The following is an 18,140-nucleotide window of genomic DNA, read 5'->3' on the forward strand; positions in this document are numbered from 1 at the left end:
AAAGGGCTAGTATCCAAAATCTATAAAGAACTTATCCAACTCAACACCCAAAGAACAAATAATCCAATCAAGAAATGGGCAGAAGACATGAACAGACATTTTTCCAAAGAAGACATCCAAATGGCCAACAGGCACATGAAAAAGTGCTCAACATCGCTTGGCATCAGGGAAATCCAAATCAAAACCTCAATGAGATACCACCTCACACCCGTCAGAATGGCTAAAATTAACAAGTCAGGAAACAACAGATGTTGGCGGGGATGTGGAGAAAGGGGAACCCTCCTACACTGTTGGTGGGAATGCAAGCTGGTACAACCACTCTGGAAAACAGTATGGAGGTTCCTCAAACAGTTGAAATTAGAGCTACCATTCAATCCAGCAATTGCACTACTGGGTATTTACCACAAAGATACAAATGTAGGGATCCGAAGGGGTACATGCACCCCAATGTTTATAGCAGCAATGTCCACAATAGCCAAACTGTGGAAAGAGCCAAGATGTCCATCGACAGATGAATGGATAAAGAAGAGGTGGTATATATACACAATGGAATATTATGCAGCCATCAAAAGGAATGAGATCTTGCCATTTGCAACGACGTGGATGGAACTGGAGGGTGTTATGCTTAGTGAAATAAGTCAATCAGAGAAAGACATGTATCATATGACCTCACTGATACGAGGAATTCTTAATCTCAGGAAACAAACTGAGTGTTACTGGAGTGGTCGGGGGTGGGAGGGATGGGGTGGCTGGGTGATAGACATTGGGGAGGGTATGTGCTACGGTGAGCGCTGTGAATTGTGCAAGACTGTTGAATCACAGATCTGTACTTCTGAAACAATGCAACATATTTTAAGAAAAAAGAAAAAGAAGAAGATAGCAGGAGAGGAAGAATGAAGGGGAGTTAGTCAGAGGGGGAGACGAACCATGAGAGATGATGGACTCTGAAAAACAAACTGAGGGTTCTAGAGGGGAGGGGGTAGGGGGATGGGTTAGCCTGGTGATGGGTATTGAGGGGGGCAAATTCTGCATGGAGCACTGGGTGTTATGAACAAACAATGAATCATGGAACACTACATCAAAAACAAATGATGTAATATATGGTGATTAACATAACAATAAAAAATTTAAAAAAAAGAACCACCCTCTGCCCCGCCCAATCAGGTGACTGAGTTAATCAAAGGCAAGTTTATCTTGGGTGGGCCTCATCTAATCAGGTGAGCTCTTAAAAGAAACTTGGTTTTTCCAGACAGAAGCAGCTCAAAACCTAAAAGACATTCTGCTGGAACCCAAATAAAAGTAAGTTACCAGGTTATGAGAGGTCTTATAGAGGAAGTCATGTGGCAAAGATCTGAGTGCATCTTCTAGGAGTTAAAATGGTCACTGTCCAACAGCTAACAAGATGTTGCAGAAGTCAGTCATACAACCACAAGGAAATAAATTATGACAACAGAAGGGAGTTTAGAAGTGGATCTTTCCCTGTCATGCCCCTAGATAAGAACACAAACAGCTGATACTTTGAGTTCAACCTTAAGCAATACTTAGGAGAGAACCCAGGTAATATATGCCAGGTTCCAGCCCAAGGAAATGGGAGATAGTAAATTTGTTTTTTGTTTTGTTTTTTTTTAAGCTACAGTAGTCTCCCCTTACCGGTGGGTGATATGTTCCAAGACCCTCAGTGGATGCTTGAAACCGCACATAGTACTCTACCCTATACACACTATTTTTCCTATACATACCTATAATAAAGTTTAACTTATAAATTAAACATATTAATGAAATAATTGTAATATATTGTAATAAAAGTTATGTGAATGTCATCTCTCAAATTACACTGTAATGTGCTCACCCTTCTTCTTGGGATGGTGTGAGATGATAAAATGCCTGTGTGATGAGATGAAGTGAGGGGACGATCATAGGCATTGGAACATGGTGTTAGGCCACTAGTAACCTTCAGGTAATATGACAGGAGGACCACCGTTGACTAGGAGAACTAAAACCATGTGAAGTAAAACTGCGGATAAGGGAACTACCTTGTTAGGTTTGTGGTCATTTGTTACCCGGCAACAGAAATGTAATATACCACTTCCCCTATGTCCCACTGCCTTGCACAACCTTCTCTGGCTCCGTTGTCCTCACCTTACCCTTCAACGTATGTTGTTTGCCTTTTGTCTCAGCCCTCTCCAAAGTGATTATGTCTATTTGAGTCACTTTAACAGGCATCTGTAGTGCCTCTCTCTCGATCTCTCCACTCCTCTTCCCACTTAAATCCATGTCCTATTTCCCCTATTGCTTTCCTATCAGTACGCTGCGTGAGTACCAGACTCCTCACTGGATGGGCCCCAAATCTACCTTGTTTCTGCCCCCTCTACCTTCCACTCCAAGTACCTCCTCCTTCTAATTGGGACAGTCCCAGTCATGGCATTTCTATTTTCCCAGCATTTAATCTGTAGGCATCACTAGAAAATTCACCCTCTTCCCCCTCTATGATTAGAACCAACAACTGGCCAAATCCTGATGGCTTTCAACAATATAATTCACATTCAGCCCTCTTTTCTATTGCCAGTGCAATTTAGACGCTTATTACTACTGCTCTGGGGTGTTTTTTCCTAATTTATCAAAAACCTATTTCAAAATCTACATATTTATAAAATCTATGTATCTGTAGGTCTTACAAAAGGCAATAAAATTAATATCCCCTCAAATAGGCCCTCAAAGTCTAACATATGTAATTTCAATTCTTAGCTGTTGTCACTTAATTGCAATGGCCTCTGAATATTTTTTGTTAACGTCTCTGGGCCTCAGTTTCCTATCTAGTTATTGGGGAAAGCGACATTTACCTCATAGTGTTAACAAGAGGATTCCATGAAAAGGAATCCAATAAATGGTGGCTGTCCTCATCATTCCCTGGGACACCAGCAACAGAACCAATTTCCTTATTAATCAGGCTGGAAAGCTTACCAAGGCCTCCATTCTTCTTTCTCTATCCAATCCTGAACCCGCAGGGTGACCATGACTAACGGCTTGTGTGATAAGTTCTTCAGAGCGTTAGGAGTCTCCATTCAGCTTGTAAACTCCTGGAGAATGTCAACAACATTGCTTGCTTATCCTTGTCGCCCTGAAGGCTGGCTACCAAATCCATGATAAACAATGAACAAGAAATCGAGAAGCGGTTCAACAGGCACTTGGTAGCAGGAGAGGAGGACAGAGAAGAAAGTGGAAGTGGTAAATGTAACAGGCAAGCTTCACCTCACCTAAAAAATCAAATGAAGCAAAGATGCCCCTGCACGCTGAGGTTACTCTTAATGAGCAGTCCTCCTTGGAACACATGGGCCACTACTGAAATCAGATCTTCTTCAGGATCGTTACAATTTTCCCATGGGAGGAGGGAGGCCGACTCAACTCATCACATGCAATCCAGAGAGTACACAATATCAACAGACTACTTTTGTAATTTAGTAATTGGATATGCTTGACAATTTTCGGTTAGTTCATTTGCCCCAAAGGTGTAAAGGGTTGAAAATCTTTTTTCCTTCTGCAGCTGAAAATCTCTCTATAAAATGGGGAAATTCAAACCATGTTGCCAAAGAGATGACAGCCCTGAGGTCTAGACATGGCGTCTCTCGTAAACCCAGCAGGCTCTTACTCTGAGTACCCAAGAGTGACACAACTTTATTTTCTGCCAAACATCGGGGATACAACATTTATAAATATTCTAGTTCTAATTTATGACAAACCAGAAGGCATCAGTTAAAAATTTTATAAACACCTTATTTTAAGAGGCTTAAAAAGCTTTCACTGATTTCTTCCAATCATGATTGTCGGAGAATCAGAAAAAGGAAAAAAAAAAAGCTCTTAAGGAGATACCTTCTAGTCAACATGTGAGGAGGAAGGGAGTCTCAGAGAACAGGAGGTACTGAATATGCAGACAGAATTAAAAGAAACACAAACAGGAAGGAGGTAGGAAGTCAGGAGAACTTTCACAAACAGGTGTAACAACTTCAGGTCTTACAGGGAATGCAGAAAGGAGAGAAGTAAAGCTTCTAGGAAGCTTTGGCAGATACACCTAAGCAGAGAGAACAAGCAAGGTCTGACAAGAGCATCTCCAGTGGGCGGTTCTGTTGATGTGATGGATAATGCTGTGGTAATGCTCCCAGGGTAGTGGGGAGGGCAGGAGAGAACCCACAGACAGATGTGCTGGGTATGAGCGTGAGATGGTCAAGGAAAGGATAAAAATGTTACTGTTTGTTGAGAACACTTACGCATGATGTTATACACAAGATCCCCACAACTAAGGTTACTATCATTGTACCCATTGTACCGGTATGGAAATAGAGGCACCAAGAGGCTAAGGGAGAAAGTAGGTTACTATTGAGCAAACATTCCCTTCCTTTCCCCAACATTCACAGAAGAATCCAACCCTTCGCCTTTGACGTTAGACCTGGTCATGTGACTGGCACGAAATGTGAATGGAAGGTAGTGTAGCTTTCTAAGCCTATACCTGAAGAGGTTTGTGCTTTGTCCGCCTCGGAGCTTCTGACAACCCTGAGAAGAACATGCTTCAGGTAACCACGAAGCCTCCACCCTGGGCACCAATGTGAGACAAGTAGGGCAGAGCCCCCTGCCCCCCACCGGCAGCCTTGCAGTATAAACCAGCAGTTTATAAACCAGTTCTGAGAACCCAACACTAGTGTTGCATCCCATTGATACTGTAAGTCACCAGTTTACTGAGGTGTCTAAAAACGATTGTTTTGCCGCTTATTAGCCCTTGGTCCCCTGGCTGAAACACAGAAGCCATTTTCTAAACAAATGTTAGTTCTCCTGCTCAGAGAGGAGTGGGTGGAGTTTAATATAGAAACCTATTTTCTGATTTCCACCTCACAAAGTCTAAATATAACACACTTCTTACTTCGTATGTCTTGCTTCTGAGTAAACTGGATTCTTACGTAAAGTAAGAATCTTTGGCTCTGCTTTCTCGTGGCAGTCTTACAGGCTGTTTTTGTTTTTCTCCCTCCCTTAAGCTGCCTTCCTGCACTGTTATTTTTACAAACCACATTAACTGAAAAAGATTGCATTTTATTCTTTTACATCATTATCTCCCCAAACAGAGCACTTTACTCTTCACCGTATTTTTGTATATCTCATCTGGTGTTTTTTATGTTTCTGTTTCCTGCACTTACCTCCATCAAGTTTAGATAATAGTCATGGGCTCTTTGAGGACTCTAAGCTTTTACTGAACATTGTGGGGATTACATCCATAAAAGGCTTGATGTACTCTGCTGATCAAAGATCTCTTTCTACCGCTTGCAGAAGTTTTCATCCTTTGAGATTAAGCCAATAGTTTCAAGGGCAGTGAGTTTTTGGCAGCAATAATCCTTGACTACACTAAAGTAAGATTGCACCTTTGTCTCAGCCTTGGTTTTTCCTGAATGTATTTACCAAAACAAAACAAAACAGAACTATTACCATTCACTTCCTTCTGCTCCTGTATCCAACATTCTTGGCTTCCTAATTTCCTTTTATGATATAGGCCTGATAATTTAGTATTTTAACTTTTCCCGACAAAGTGATCAACAACACCTTATAGGAGGGTAGAAGCTCTCTCAACTTGCAAATCTCCGCAGGCTCACCCTTAACTATCGACTTGGTTCAGAACTCCCTAGCACGGCGCACTGGTGCTCCCTGGCCGCCGGACTGGCCCCGTCTTTTGCCACGGGCTCTCTCCACTCATGCCCCAACTTCTTAAAAATGAGCTAATACCTATGCTTACAGTATATATTTTAATTATTTTAAGTGATTTATTATTTTGCTAGCGAAGAAAGAAGACTCAACAAAGCAAACTATCCTGTTGGTGGCCACACACCTATCCAGGAGCAGAGCTCTTATACCAGAGTCACTAGTCTCCGTTCCCTAAGCTCTCCACTCCCACCAAGTGCCTTTGCTGACATCGCTCCCTCCGCCCAAAACACCTTGCAAACTCACCCTTGCAGTGAGCACTGAGTCTCTAATGCCACCTCAGCTTTCTCGTGCTTTTTTGTGACCAGCCAGAAATAAAATTAACTGTTGCTCCATTTGTGTAACCCTCGTCCCTTGCCTAATTTTATTAGGGAAGAAATAAAACACTGTATTTATACCTCCATTTGCCCCACCGTCCAAAGCTCCCTGAAGGCAGGGGCCTCATTTTTAATCCTCAGAGCTGAACTGAGCTTCTGGCACATTGCAGGTACCCAATAACTGAGTGTTTAATCTAATCTAGATAACAAAGGAAAATCAGGATAGTTATTATAATTACTCGAGAAAAGTAAAGAGTGGGTGAAAATGTGTGTGAATAATGTATCCATGTCGGCATATAATATACATGGGCTATCTATAATAATATAGGTTAAGAGGGTACTGTATAGATAACCCATATGGATTATCCACAATATGCTGAAGGGATGATAAAAACTGAGTACAAAGGAAGATAGTGGCTAAATATCTCTCTATGGAATTTTTGATAAGGCTTTGAGGATGGCTTATCAAATACTTGATAAGCAGGAGACAAGCAGAGTACAGGTCACTTGTCAAAGGAAGGTAACTTCTAATTTTCACAGCAAAGCAACTGAGAAGGGTCATGGGATCCTTAAGAAATGTCTTTGGAAGAACAAGGGCTCTCCGTACATAAAACTCTCACAGTTCTACTAGGAGTGGAACTTACAAAAAGAACAAAGTTAATGTGTTAACACAAGACAATGTGCCTTCTTGGATTTTGCCACCTACCAACATCCCCTTACATATCATTTACATTTGATGACTTAAAAAAAAATGTTTCCTATTTGTTTTTTACTTATAAGATAAGATCAAGAGAGATCAACACACTTGCTGGAAGAATTTCCACCCTTGACAGCTGCTAGTTACTGTCCACCTCATCCATATCCACTATTTCTCTCAACATTGGCTCTTCCCTTGGGGAATCTTTCAAAGTTGCATCCCTCTGTCCAGCCCTCAGTATTCAGAGATTTATTCTTCCAGATCTCTACTGACAGCCAAGTCTCCAAGAGAATCTCTATGCTATAGTTACTTTGAGAGAATGGGTGAATTAAATACTCAGCAAGAACCAAAGGTCCCCATGATGGTGTCTTTACCTTTCAGATATACTTTCTTCCCTTCCTCCTCCTCCATCCTGGGGGGGTGAGGGCTAGTGGTGGTGTGAAGGGGATAATTCTAGGTGTATATCAATCTGACCCACCACGGTGAAAATAATCATGCCGTCCTGGTCTCCCACAAGGACCTCAGGAGTAATACCGTCACATTTCTCTGCCACTGAAAATGCTGCCCGATGTACATTACCTTGTCTCCATTTCAGGTTTTAATAATAAATTCAAACTGTCTTTTCAAGCCATTTTCTTTAATGCCTTGACAGACTTGCACTAGTGCTACTCTAGATAAATGCTTGCTTCATCCCAAAGAGATATCAGAAAGTAATTTCTCTTCAATTTACTCCTGCATTTTGCCTGTTAATTATCTTGAAACATTTTTGCAGTAGATTGCTCCATCCCGTTAAAATAAAAAAATCTCTCCTAAATTTCTGAACCACTCCCACCCACCCCCCAATCATAGTTTTTACACTCTGCGGTGTCAGTTTTAAAGCAACATTTTACTAACTACAACATTCATAGTTAAACCAAAGCAAAGAGGTATCATTTGTTACAATGTTTTTCTCATCTGTAACACAGATCAGGGGGTTTCTTTTTCCCTTTATTTTACATTGCCTCCAAGTAAATATATCTGGGGTAAAAAAAAAAAAAAAAATAGTATCCCTTGCAATGGAAAGGGTAACATACACAGTGAATGACTGAACTATACTGGCCAGACAGGATCAATGGCACAGAAGGAAAGCAGTGATACATCACAGGACCACCCCTGATCCATCAGTTGGTGGCAAGGATGATGGTGTGCGTGGGTGGCAAACCATCAGCATGCACGTTTTCCTCTGTGACTGGTGCTGACACATCGGCTGTCCAGTGCCTACCGGTCTTTGGCCAAAGCCGGGTGGGGAGTACCTGCAAGCCATAAACTCGCAGTCCTTTAAAAACATTCTTCATGGATAAAGTATGCAAATACAGCCACCAACACTTCCAAAGACTCTAACTTATCAATGATGGAGCATTACTGGAGTTGATTTTTAAATGAAAAATTCAGATGGGACGGGAAGGCAGTTTTTTGCAGTCCCCCCATGTGATCTGGGGGATACAGTATTGAGGAATTATATACTTTATGATGTAATTAAAAAAAAATTTTTAACCACCAACTAGGTTTATGAAGAATGGTGCACACTCCTACTAAAATATCAAAGTAAATATTTTATTTCCATAGGTGAGGTAGCAAGGCAAATGCTTCATGGGCGGGCACATGAAAGTCTTGACCTTCTTTTGGTTCCTTTACACAGACCGACAAACGCCAGAATGAGTTACTTCTGTTCAAAAATCTAATCAGCACGTCTATGTTGTAGATCTACTCCATGCCCGGCACTGTCCAAGGTTCTGGGAACCCAAAAGTGAACAAAAAAGACCAAATAACTCTGCCCTCATGGAGTCCATTCTAATCCATGCATTTTTCTCATCTTCCTAGATCTGAGCCAAAAGATGGATATTTTCATTTCCCAAGTATTTTATGTTAAAATTAACACAGTTCAAATTTTATTCATTTCCTAGAGGGTATGGATTTTAAAAAGCCAATCATCTTCAGAAGATACTACCCTGATGTCTAGGAAAAGGATATTTAATCTGAGATTCTTTCAACTCCTCATCTGTTTCACAGAATGCGAGGCTATGAATGAAACCACACAGACTACAGGAAAAGTAAAAACTGTTTTCTGAGTAGAAATAAAGTAGAACATCTAATGTGTACCTCTCATTTTGTACTTTCCTACTTGATATATATATATTTTATGACATCCATCTCTGGCTCAAATTCACAGATGAGATCCATTAAAACCCCAAGTTCAGTCCAGCTTTCTTGAAAATTTTCAAAGTGGCAAACAAATTGAGGAGAACTTCTACCTTAAAAACCCATCACCGATGCTCTTGATCAATAGCTGGCATCAGTGAATCTTAGACAGACATGTGGGCAAGAATGTTGGAGCCAGGCAAGGATTTTTCTTAATATGGATACTGATGTCACCTAGGCAGAGAGAGGCCGAGCAGAGTGGCAATAAGAGGGAAGTGATTATATAACACATCCAAACCATAAATAAACACTCCATTAAGTTATAAAATTCTGTATGTCCTTAGGAGGGCTTCCTGTGAGCCACTTAACTTAGAAAAAATAAAAGGAAAGCTCTATTAATCATTCATTTGGTCAAAACCTACTGAATCCTTGCTCTATACCCAGCACAACACATAATCATCATCATCATCATCACTGTGTTGAATTTACTGTGTACTGAATACTGAGCTGGTTGATGGCATGTCTCATTTCATCAGTGAGCAACCCTTTAGAAGTTGGGTATAATTGTTACCCTCATTTTAGATGAGCAGATGAAGTAAATGATATCAAAGAGGTTATGTTACCTGCTTGTGGTCTCACAGCAAATTAAATAATCAGGCACCAAATGAGCATCTATCAGTCTCCTAAGACCATGGTCTTTTACTACCTGTTGCTCCAGCTTTGAGATATAACTGACATATAACACTGCATGAGTTTAATGTATAAAACGTGTTAATTTGATACACATACATACTGCAAAACTATTACCACCATAGCTTTAATACCTTTATCACTTCATATAAATATGTAAATAAAAATGTAAGAAATAAAATTTTGTGATGAGAACATTTAAGATTTACTCTTAGCAACTTTCAAATATATAATGAAGTATTATCTATAAGCACCACAATGTACATTAGATTCCAACTTACTCATCTTGTAACTGGAAATGTGTACTCTTGGCCCAACATCTCCCATTTCCCCCACCCCAGGCCCTGGTAATCAGCATTCTCATCTCAGTTTCTAAAAGTTTAGCTTTGTTAGATTCCAAATATAACTAATACACGGTATTTGTTTTTCTCTGAGTGAATTTCACTTAGCATAATGCCCTCAAGGTCCATCCATGTTGTCTCAAATAATAAGATTTCCTTCTTTCTCGTGGTTGAATATTTCACCATGTATACATACACACACACACACACACACACACACACACACACACACCCCACATCTTCTTTATTCACTCATCTAATGACTAATGCTTAACTTGGTTACTGTGAATAATGTTGTAATGAACATGGGTGTATAGATATTTCTTTGAGATCCTATTTTCAGTTCTTTTGGATAGATTTCCAAAGGTGGGATTCTACGGCTTTTTAATGTTTTGAGAACTTTGCATGGTCTTTTCCAGAGTGGCTAACCAATTTACATTCCCACTGACAGGTACACAAGGGTTCCTTTTCTTCACATCCTCACCAACACCTGTTGTCTCTTTGTGATTTTTAGTCATTCTGACAGGTGTAAAGTGATATCTCACTGCAGTTTTGATTTGCATTTCCCTAATTAGTGATGTCGAGCACCTTTTCATATACCTATTGACCATGTGTATGTCTTCTTCAGAAAAATGTCTATTCAGTTCCTTTGCTCATTTTTAATCAGATTTTTTTTTCTATTTAGTTGTAGGAGTTTATATATTTTCAATGTTAACCTCTTATTAGATATATAATTGCAAATATTTTCTCTCATTCTGTAGGTTGCCTTTTTATTTTGTCGATGATTTCCTTTGGTGTACAAAAATGCTTTTTAGTCTGACGTAGTCCCACTTCTTGATTTTGCTGTTGTATTTTTGGTGTCAAATCCAAAATCACATTGCCAAGACCAATGTCAAAGGGCTTATCTCCTCTGTTTTCTTCTAAGAGTGTTATGGTTTCAGATCTTATGTTCAAGTCTTTGATCCATTTTGAGTTGATTTTTATGTAGGGTATATGATGGGAGTAAGCCCACGGTCTTTACTACTCCATTTTATTATTCCCAAATCAGTTGAAATGTGGATTCATTTGCATCATCAGCTTTGTATCAGAGTTGAAAAGGACTTTCAATATTATCTAATGAATGATAAACTTCAGAAGTTAGCCCATTTCCCATGTTCAGGTAACCTGTTAGAGGCAGAGGTGAAACTAGAATTTAGGTTCTAATACACGCTTGATTCTACTCTTCCATATGTAACTGTGACTAAACCATAATAACAAGGATAATAGCAGCTGACACTTGTGGAATCTATTACCTTTCAAAACTTTAAGCACTATATATGTGAAAACTCATTTACTCTTCACAACATAGGAAATGGATCCCACCATCCCCATATAACAGGTGAACAACTGTGACACAGAACGGGTACATAAGTATTAAGTGGTGGAGCCAAGATCTGAGTCTGTATCTGCACAGTTCTCAAGCCCAGCTTTAACTATTATACTATTCTGCTCTTCGTAGCAAAAATAAAATTTTCTCAATGTATCAAACTTTAAAAAGAAAAAAGCCCTCAGTTTCTCTATGATGCTTCTTTGACCACCCCAATCCAAATTTATATCTTTTCAACCACGCTTTGAGATTTTGAATCCTATTAGCCTGATTCTGTTAACACACACACCATCTCCCAACATATCATTGCTTCTGAGATCAGAGAATATGTCTTTAATTCTATCTGCTCTTCCCCCAGTACCTCATTTTCATAGTGCACTGACTGTAGTAGACAGTCAGCAAAAAGATTCAGAAATGGACATTAAAAAAAAATAGCAGGTAGCTGACAAAGATAGTTTAAATTCACATTACTAAATTTGACAGAGGGTTGCTCATGCAAAACAATCTATATCCAAAGTCAGGGAAAATCCACATCTAAATATATTTTACAAATAAGTATTTAACTAATAGGTGTTTGCCTGATTTAATTTAAGGTATTTCCTACCCTATGCACCAAAATCACAACTAGTCACCTGAATTAATAAATATCCACATACTTCAAGTTCAACAATAGCTGCCTGGAATAATGTATCACGGTATTACAGAAATTTAAAAAAAATTAAAGACCCAACATACTTACATAGGCTAACTATATGTTAACTTAGGAAACTCTACAATTCAAATTTAAAAGAAATTGTGTTTGATCATCAACTCCCTTTTACTAAGACAGTAGGAAAATCGAAACATTCTTGCTGATAACCAACTAATCACACAGCTGGGTTAACCCAAGCTCTCCATTTCCTTTTTGATTGGAATGAGTGATGTCCTTGGTGCCAGAACCCTGGTTGCCTAAGCTCCTTCCCACCACACTATACAATCTATTTCCATCAGCTCAGTTGTATGTTTAACCAGGAATCTATATACGCATTCTCAAGGCTACATACTTGTGGTTGTATTCACATGATATAAGCATAACATAAATTGATGAAATATGAGTGCAAAAAAGAGATCTGTTGCTTCCACTGCTTCCTTGGGAAGACAAGTCCAACTCATGAGAATAAGTGGCTTTATATTAGATAAAGGAAACTTTACAAGGTGGGGGAAAAAAACATGGTAAAATTCCAAAAGAACCGTGCCTTAAATTGTTTTGCAAGTGTCCATGGTTTTGTTCTACTTTGAAGAAACTGTAAGTAGTGCATTAGGACTATCATTTATACAGAAAAGTAGAGGTGAAACTCCAAATAGTCAATTCATACTTAAATAGGGTCTAGATTCAACAAAGGATTGGCCAACAGATGCACATTTCAATGTCTTAAAGAATTTTATATAGCATTTTAATTTTTTTCTATTTTCTAAAATTTCTTTTCTATTTTTAAAGCAACTTTTTGTTGCTTCAACCAAATGTTTCAATTGACCAAATAGAAGTCATAACTGATCTGAGTAAGAGGGCTTCTATAGTACTATATGCAAGCCATGGGTGGCTAGAGGGAAGATGGGCTCTGGTCCTGCGCTTGGCTTCCAGAATTGGCCTCATTCTGTACATTCTTAGCCTATTTTCACCTGTGCTAGCTCTGAGAGCCTCATGGCACCTCCTCATGTCCTCTGTTCTAGTCTCTTAGGCACAAGTTTTTCCTCCCTCAAATTCTTCCTATAAGGCCCCCAAGCACTGTGAATGTCCGTTCCTTCCTGCCCATACACTTGCTATTCTTCCTACACTTCACTCCACCTCTTCTGCACCTGGTTACGGGCATCATCTCCTCCCCTTTTCCTGATTCTTTAGTTTTATTCACATCACCTCCTCTGTTCCCCCTATCACCGAATACCCGCTGGCCCCATTTTATGTTTAACCTGGCTGTGTTCATCCTTGGCTATAAGCACCACAAGGATCAAGACCCACGTTGTTTTCATTTAACTATAGGATCCCTAGCATCCAGCATTTCACCTGGCAGAAAATAAGTACTCAAATACTTAATCAATTTTTGGATACACTCATTAACAAACTAATTTAGGTAACTATTCCTCCAAAATTCCCAAAAGACAGGAATTCTATCTTTTCTCACTTGTGCTTTCTATACGGCACCCTGCATGAAGCCACGCTGGGCTGTTTCCCCGTGCTGAAAGGTTTGAAGTAGGACCTTTTACATCTACTTCTGTACTCAGCTCTCTATGTTTTGGATGTGGGGCTGTAAGGACCAATGTCAGGTGACAGGTGTTCAGAGGGATGCCACCCTGAGTCACACAATCTGAGTGATTTCCCTGGGTGCATCTTCTGTTATTCCTAACCACCGGAACCAACCCAAAGCAGCCTGATAAGATGCCAAACGGCATTCTCTTCTTTCCAGGCATCATGTGTCTCTTGACGTGTACATGTCAAGAACCTCTTCTTTAAAATTCTTAGGCTCCTGGAAGGGTTGAAGTGTGTATATTGTCTTTTAGAATGGAAAGAGTGTGACAGTATCTCTGAAAAAACTGGCTATTCCAGAGACAAAAGGGTTTGTTCAAAAGTACTCTTCTCCCATTGCTTTGTGAGCAAGAGAGTCACATGCTGGTCTTAATGCACTGAAGCCAGGTTCATATCCACACTGTCTGCCATCACATTTTAGATCCTTTATTCTTCCCTATCACTCGCTAAGATACTCTCACTCCTGCTTTACACCTGCAGCCCCTCTACTATTCACACTTGGTCACATTTCTGAAAGTTCCAACTTGACCTTGCCCTTTGAGTCTCATTTTATAGAAGCAACAGAGTTAAGAGCATTATCCACTAACCTCTCAAAAAATTTTTAAATAACCAAATAGTTCCCAAGCTTCTCTGAGAGGTCCAGGAACAACTCACTCACTGTCCTGGGTCTGCTTCTTGTCCGCATTTAAATTCCAGGCTAGCAATTGATATCTGCCCAGCCACAAGCTCCCAAGACTGGATTTTCTACCAATCAGGGGGAAATTGGACTTGCTTCATCTCTATTTTTTTAAAGATTTTTTTTGAGATTTTATTATTTGACAGAGAAAGCACAAGCAGGGGCATCAGCAGGCAGAGGAAGAAGCAGGCTCCCTGCAGAGCTAGGAGCCTGATGCAGGACGTGATCCCAGGACCCTGGGATCAGGACCTGAGCTGAAGGCAGATGCTTAACTGACTGAGCCACCCAGGCATCCCATGGGCTTGCTTCATTTCTGTCACTTCATTCCAAATGGCCTGCTGCCTCTCTACTTGGGAGATGACATATAAATGCCACCTTTTATACAAGTACCATTCTAATTTTTTACAAGAAATTTTAGATATATCAAATTCAGCATATACCAAATAATGCAGTATCCTAAATAATAAGAGACCATATTACCAAGTCCTGTACCCAGAACTTTACCTGCATTATCATTTTATTCTCTCAGTAGTTCTATAACAAATGTGCTACTGCTATCTCATCACAAGAAAGCTAGGTATAAAAAACTTGCCCATAGTCATAAGGAATGTAAATCCATTTATGTCAAATTCCTAGTTCAAACTTTACTTCTCAAAGGATCTCCAAATGCAACCGAACAAACACAATTTATACAGATCTATAGTTCTTCTCTGGATGTTCTTTAAAACACACACACACACACACACACACACACACACACACACACACACACAAATATTCAATGAGGCAACAAATCTCTAGAATTTCTCATTTCAGAACATTTTCACTAAAGCTAAATCTCTCACACAAACACTATCTGGCATCTCTATTTGGTCAACTTGGAACTGAGCTTAAGTACAAATAATGTGGGACAGTACTATACATTATATTTAGCACTTAAGGTACTTGGTGTTTTCACTGGGATACTATTCTGTTACTTTAATAAATTGCAACCTAGCAAGAGCAACATTTCATGAGCCTCTTAGACATAATACCCAATTCCAAGAAGTCATCCTTTCTTGAAAATGTACAAGTTCATTTCTTCTGTTTCTATTGTTTTGTTCCCAAAATTATTTCAAAGTCCAGTAACATAGAACCAGATGGAATCACTCTTTACTTGATGGAGCAGGAAGAAAAACAGGGGAGAAAAAGGCAATTTGACACATAAAGAACCTAACTGAATATTTCACTAATGTTTGATGAATCACTGATGAGCTTTAGCTTTTCCCGCTTTAGATTCCTTCTTGATTGTGCCCAAATCACTTGCCTGCTACTAAAGTGTCAACAGAGGGCATGTATTCAAGAAACCGTACATTACTAAAAATGACCAGCAATTCTTAAACAGTAGATATAGATACTCTTCTTGAAGGTATTTTCTTGGGAGCAAGAGGAGTCTCTCTCAATTCACCAAATCATTTAAAGAGTGGGCTGAAGAAAACAATAAGATCTTTAAAACCATTTATCATCTCAAACTTCTCCTTGAACAACTATTTCATTTTTTTTTAACCTTACAGAATAGGCACAGGGGAAAAAAAATCACTTAACCTGTGGAGATCACAACACAGATGCATTTTTTTAATATAGCCACATACTAACTGGTTAATATAAGCAAACCATTTTCTAGTTGATGCTGGAAGTCTTAGACCAAGAATTTAAGTTAATATTTGAAATATATAGAGAAATATAGATCTATATATAATAGTATTAAATTAAAAAGATAATAATTTTGTGATGCACACAGAGATGCCTTTAAAAGTTCAACTTTCTGCTCCATGTATCTTCTTTCTGAAAGTTGATTTTTTTTTTTTAAGATTTTATTTATTTATTTGACAGAGAGAGACACAGCGAGAGAGGGAACACAAGCAGGGGGAGTGGGAGAGGGAGAAGCAGGCTTCCCGCATAGCAGGGAGCCCAATGCGGGGCTCGATCCCAGGACCCTGGGATCATGACCTGAGCCAAACGCAGACGCTTAACGACTGAGCCACCCAGGCGCCCCTGAAAGTTGATTCTTTTTTCCAAGTACTATTATTCTGGTCTGTCATTTTAGGTTATTTTTCCTTCCAGTCACTCTTAAAGGGACATGATTTGCTCTTTGTTCAAAGAGAAGGGATTTCTTCTCAATGCCTGATTGCTTTATCATCTAGCTGAGGCTCTCACCCCCGACCACTCCAGCAATTCATCTTCCGATTAACAGAACTTTTAAACAGTATCAAGAGAATTTCTGGTGGTGAGAGGAGGAAAGGTCTATAGAAAAGGCAAGATCTTCCCAACTGTGTTTAAAAAAAAAAAATTCCCTCTAACAGGCAAAGCAGATCATGATTTTCTGGCCAAGGAAAGAACCTAACTACATTAGATTCAAAGACAGATAAGTAAACAGTGCAATGTTTTCTTGATGTGGCCCCAAGATCCCCACCACAGGCACAGCTTAAATAGCTTGGCACTGCCTGGTGACCCTATATGAATTACCGTCCATACACTAGAGCAGTGGTTATCAAATACTAATGTACTTAAGTATCACTTAGATAGCTTGTTAAAATAATTTCCTGAGCCCCACCTCCCGAGATTCTTTTTCACCGGGTCTGGGTGGGGCCCATGAATTTGCATTCCTAACAAGCTCACAGGTGATGCCAAATGCTGGTCTAAGGACCACACTTTGAATATTGCTCCAGAGCACTGTGATTCCAAAAGCACTTGGGGTAAATTGTATCACTCACTCTGCATCTAAAATTCTGTTCTTGGATTATTTCAGTCTGCAGTCTTAAGCACTTGGTCTTCAAAGAAAACATACTGCTGCAATGTGAGTCTAGATGATGGATAGGGTAGGGTACGGTAGGATGGAAGGCCAGGCCAGGCAGGAAGAAAGAAAGAAAGAGAAAAGAAAAGAAAGAAAAAGAAAAGAGAGAAGAAAAGAGAGAAGAAAAGAGAGAAGAAAAGAGAAGAAAAGAGAAGAAAAGAAAAGAAAGGAAGGAAGGAGGGAAGGAAGGAAGGGAAAGAGAGAGAAAGAGAGAAAGAGAAAGAGAGAAAGAAAGAAAGAGAGAAAGGGAAAGAAAGAAACTTAAAGTAATGGGTCTTCACTTGGAAAAGAGAGCAAGCTGACTCTGGTTTACAAAGGCCTATCTCATTCCTGTTCCTTTGTCATTTGAGAGACATGTGAGCAGTCTATGCCAAAAATGCACACGGCACACTCCCAGGAAGCCACTCACAGGGCCAAACTTAATTTTATTTAAGCCTGCCTGAACTTGCTTTTCTTATTTTTCCCCTATAAGCACTCATGAGGTTTTTTTTTTCTTTTCTTTTCTCTTGTAAGAAAGACCTCAAAGGCAAAGACACAGAGTTGACTTCACCAAAAAGTAGCAAACTGTAAAGCAAAAAATAAATAAAAATCAAGCATGTCTGTTTATAACAAGATTCACCCCACAACCCCTCTATTCACCCCCCATACAAAGAGAAAACTTAAGACGATAATAACTACTCTTCAAAAATGATTAAATGAAAATTGCCCAAAAGTCAGATTACTGGAAACATGTCTAAGCCCTTTGTGTGCAAATCCATATGGTGGCAGTTGGAACACCAAACACCTAAGAAAAAACAGACATACACCTTACTATAAAGCAGGGTTGCAAATCCAAATGCCTACAGCGTAAGTAAGGTAATTTAATGGATGCAGTCGGGAGTAAGTGAAGAGAGAGCACCAGGGACAATGGAGAACTTGAGAGTTCTGGCCTTATCAGCTGCTCCTAACTGAAGTCCAATTCTGATAACATCAGAAATACATTTTCTGTTATTCCTTCCAGTCCTATTTCTTGGATTATAAGTTGA

At 39.5% G+C, this 18,140-nt stretch overlaps 1 protein-coding gene across 10 annotated transcripts in view; it reads right to left on the reverse strand.

Moving 5' to 3' along the window:
• FHIT (fragile histidine triad diadenosine triphosphatase) overlaps positions 1-18,140 on the reverse strand; it is a 1,457,066-nt gene that overhangs the window by 688,855 nt on the left and 750,071 nt on the right. The window lies entirely within an intron of this gene.

Source organism: Zalophus californianus, chromosome 1 (assembly GCF_009762305.2).
Source record: "Zalophus californianus isolate mZalCal1 chromosome 1, mZalCal1.pri.v2, whole genome shotgun sequence".
Taxonomy (NCBI): domain Eukaryota; kingdom Metazoa; phylum Chordata; class Mammalia; order Carnivora; family Otariidae; genus Zalophus; species Zalophus californianus.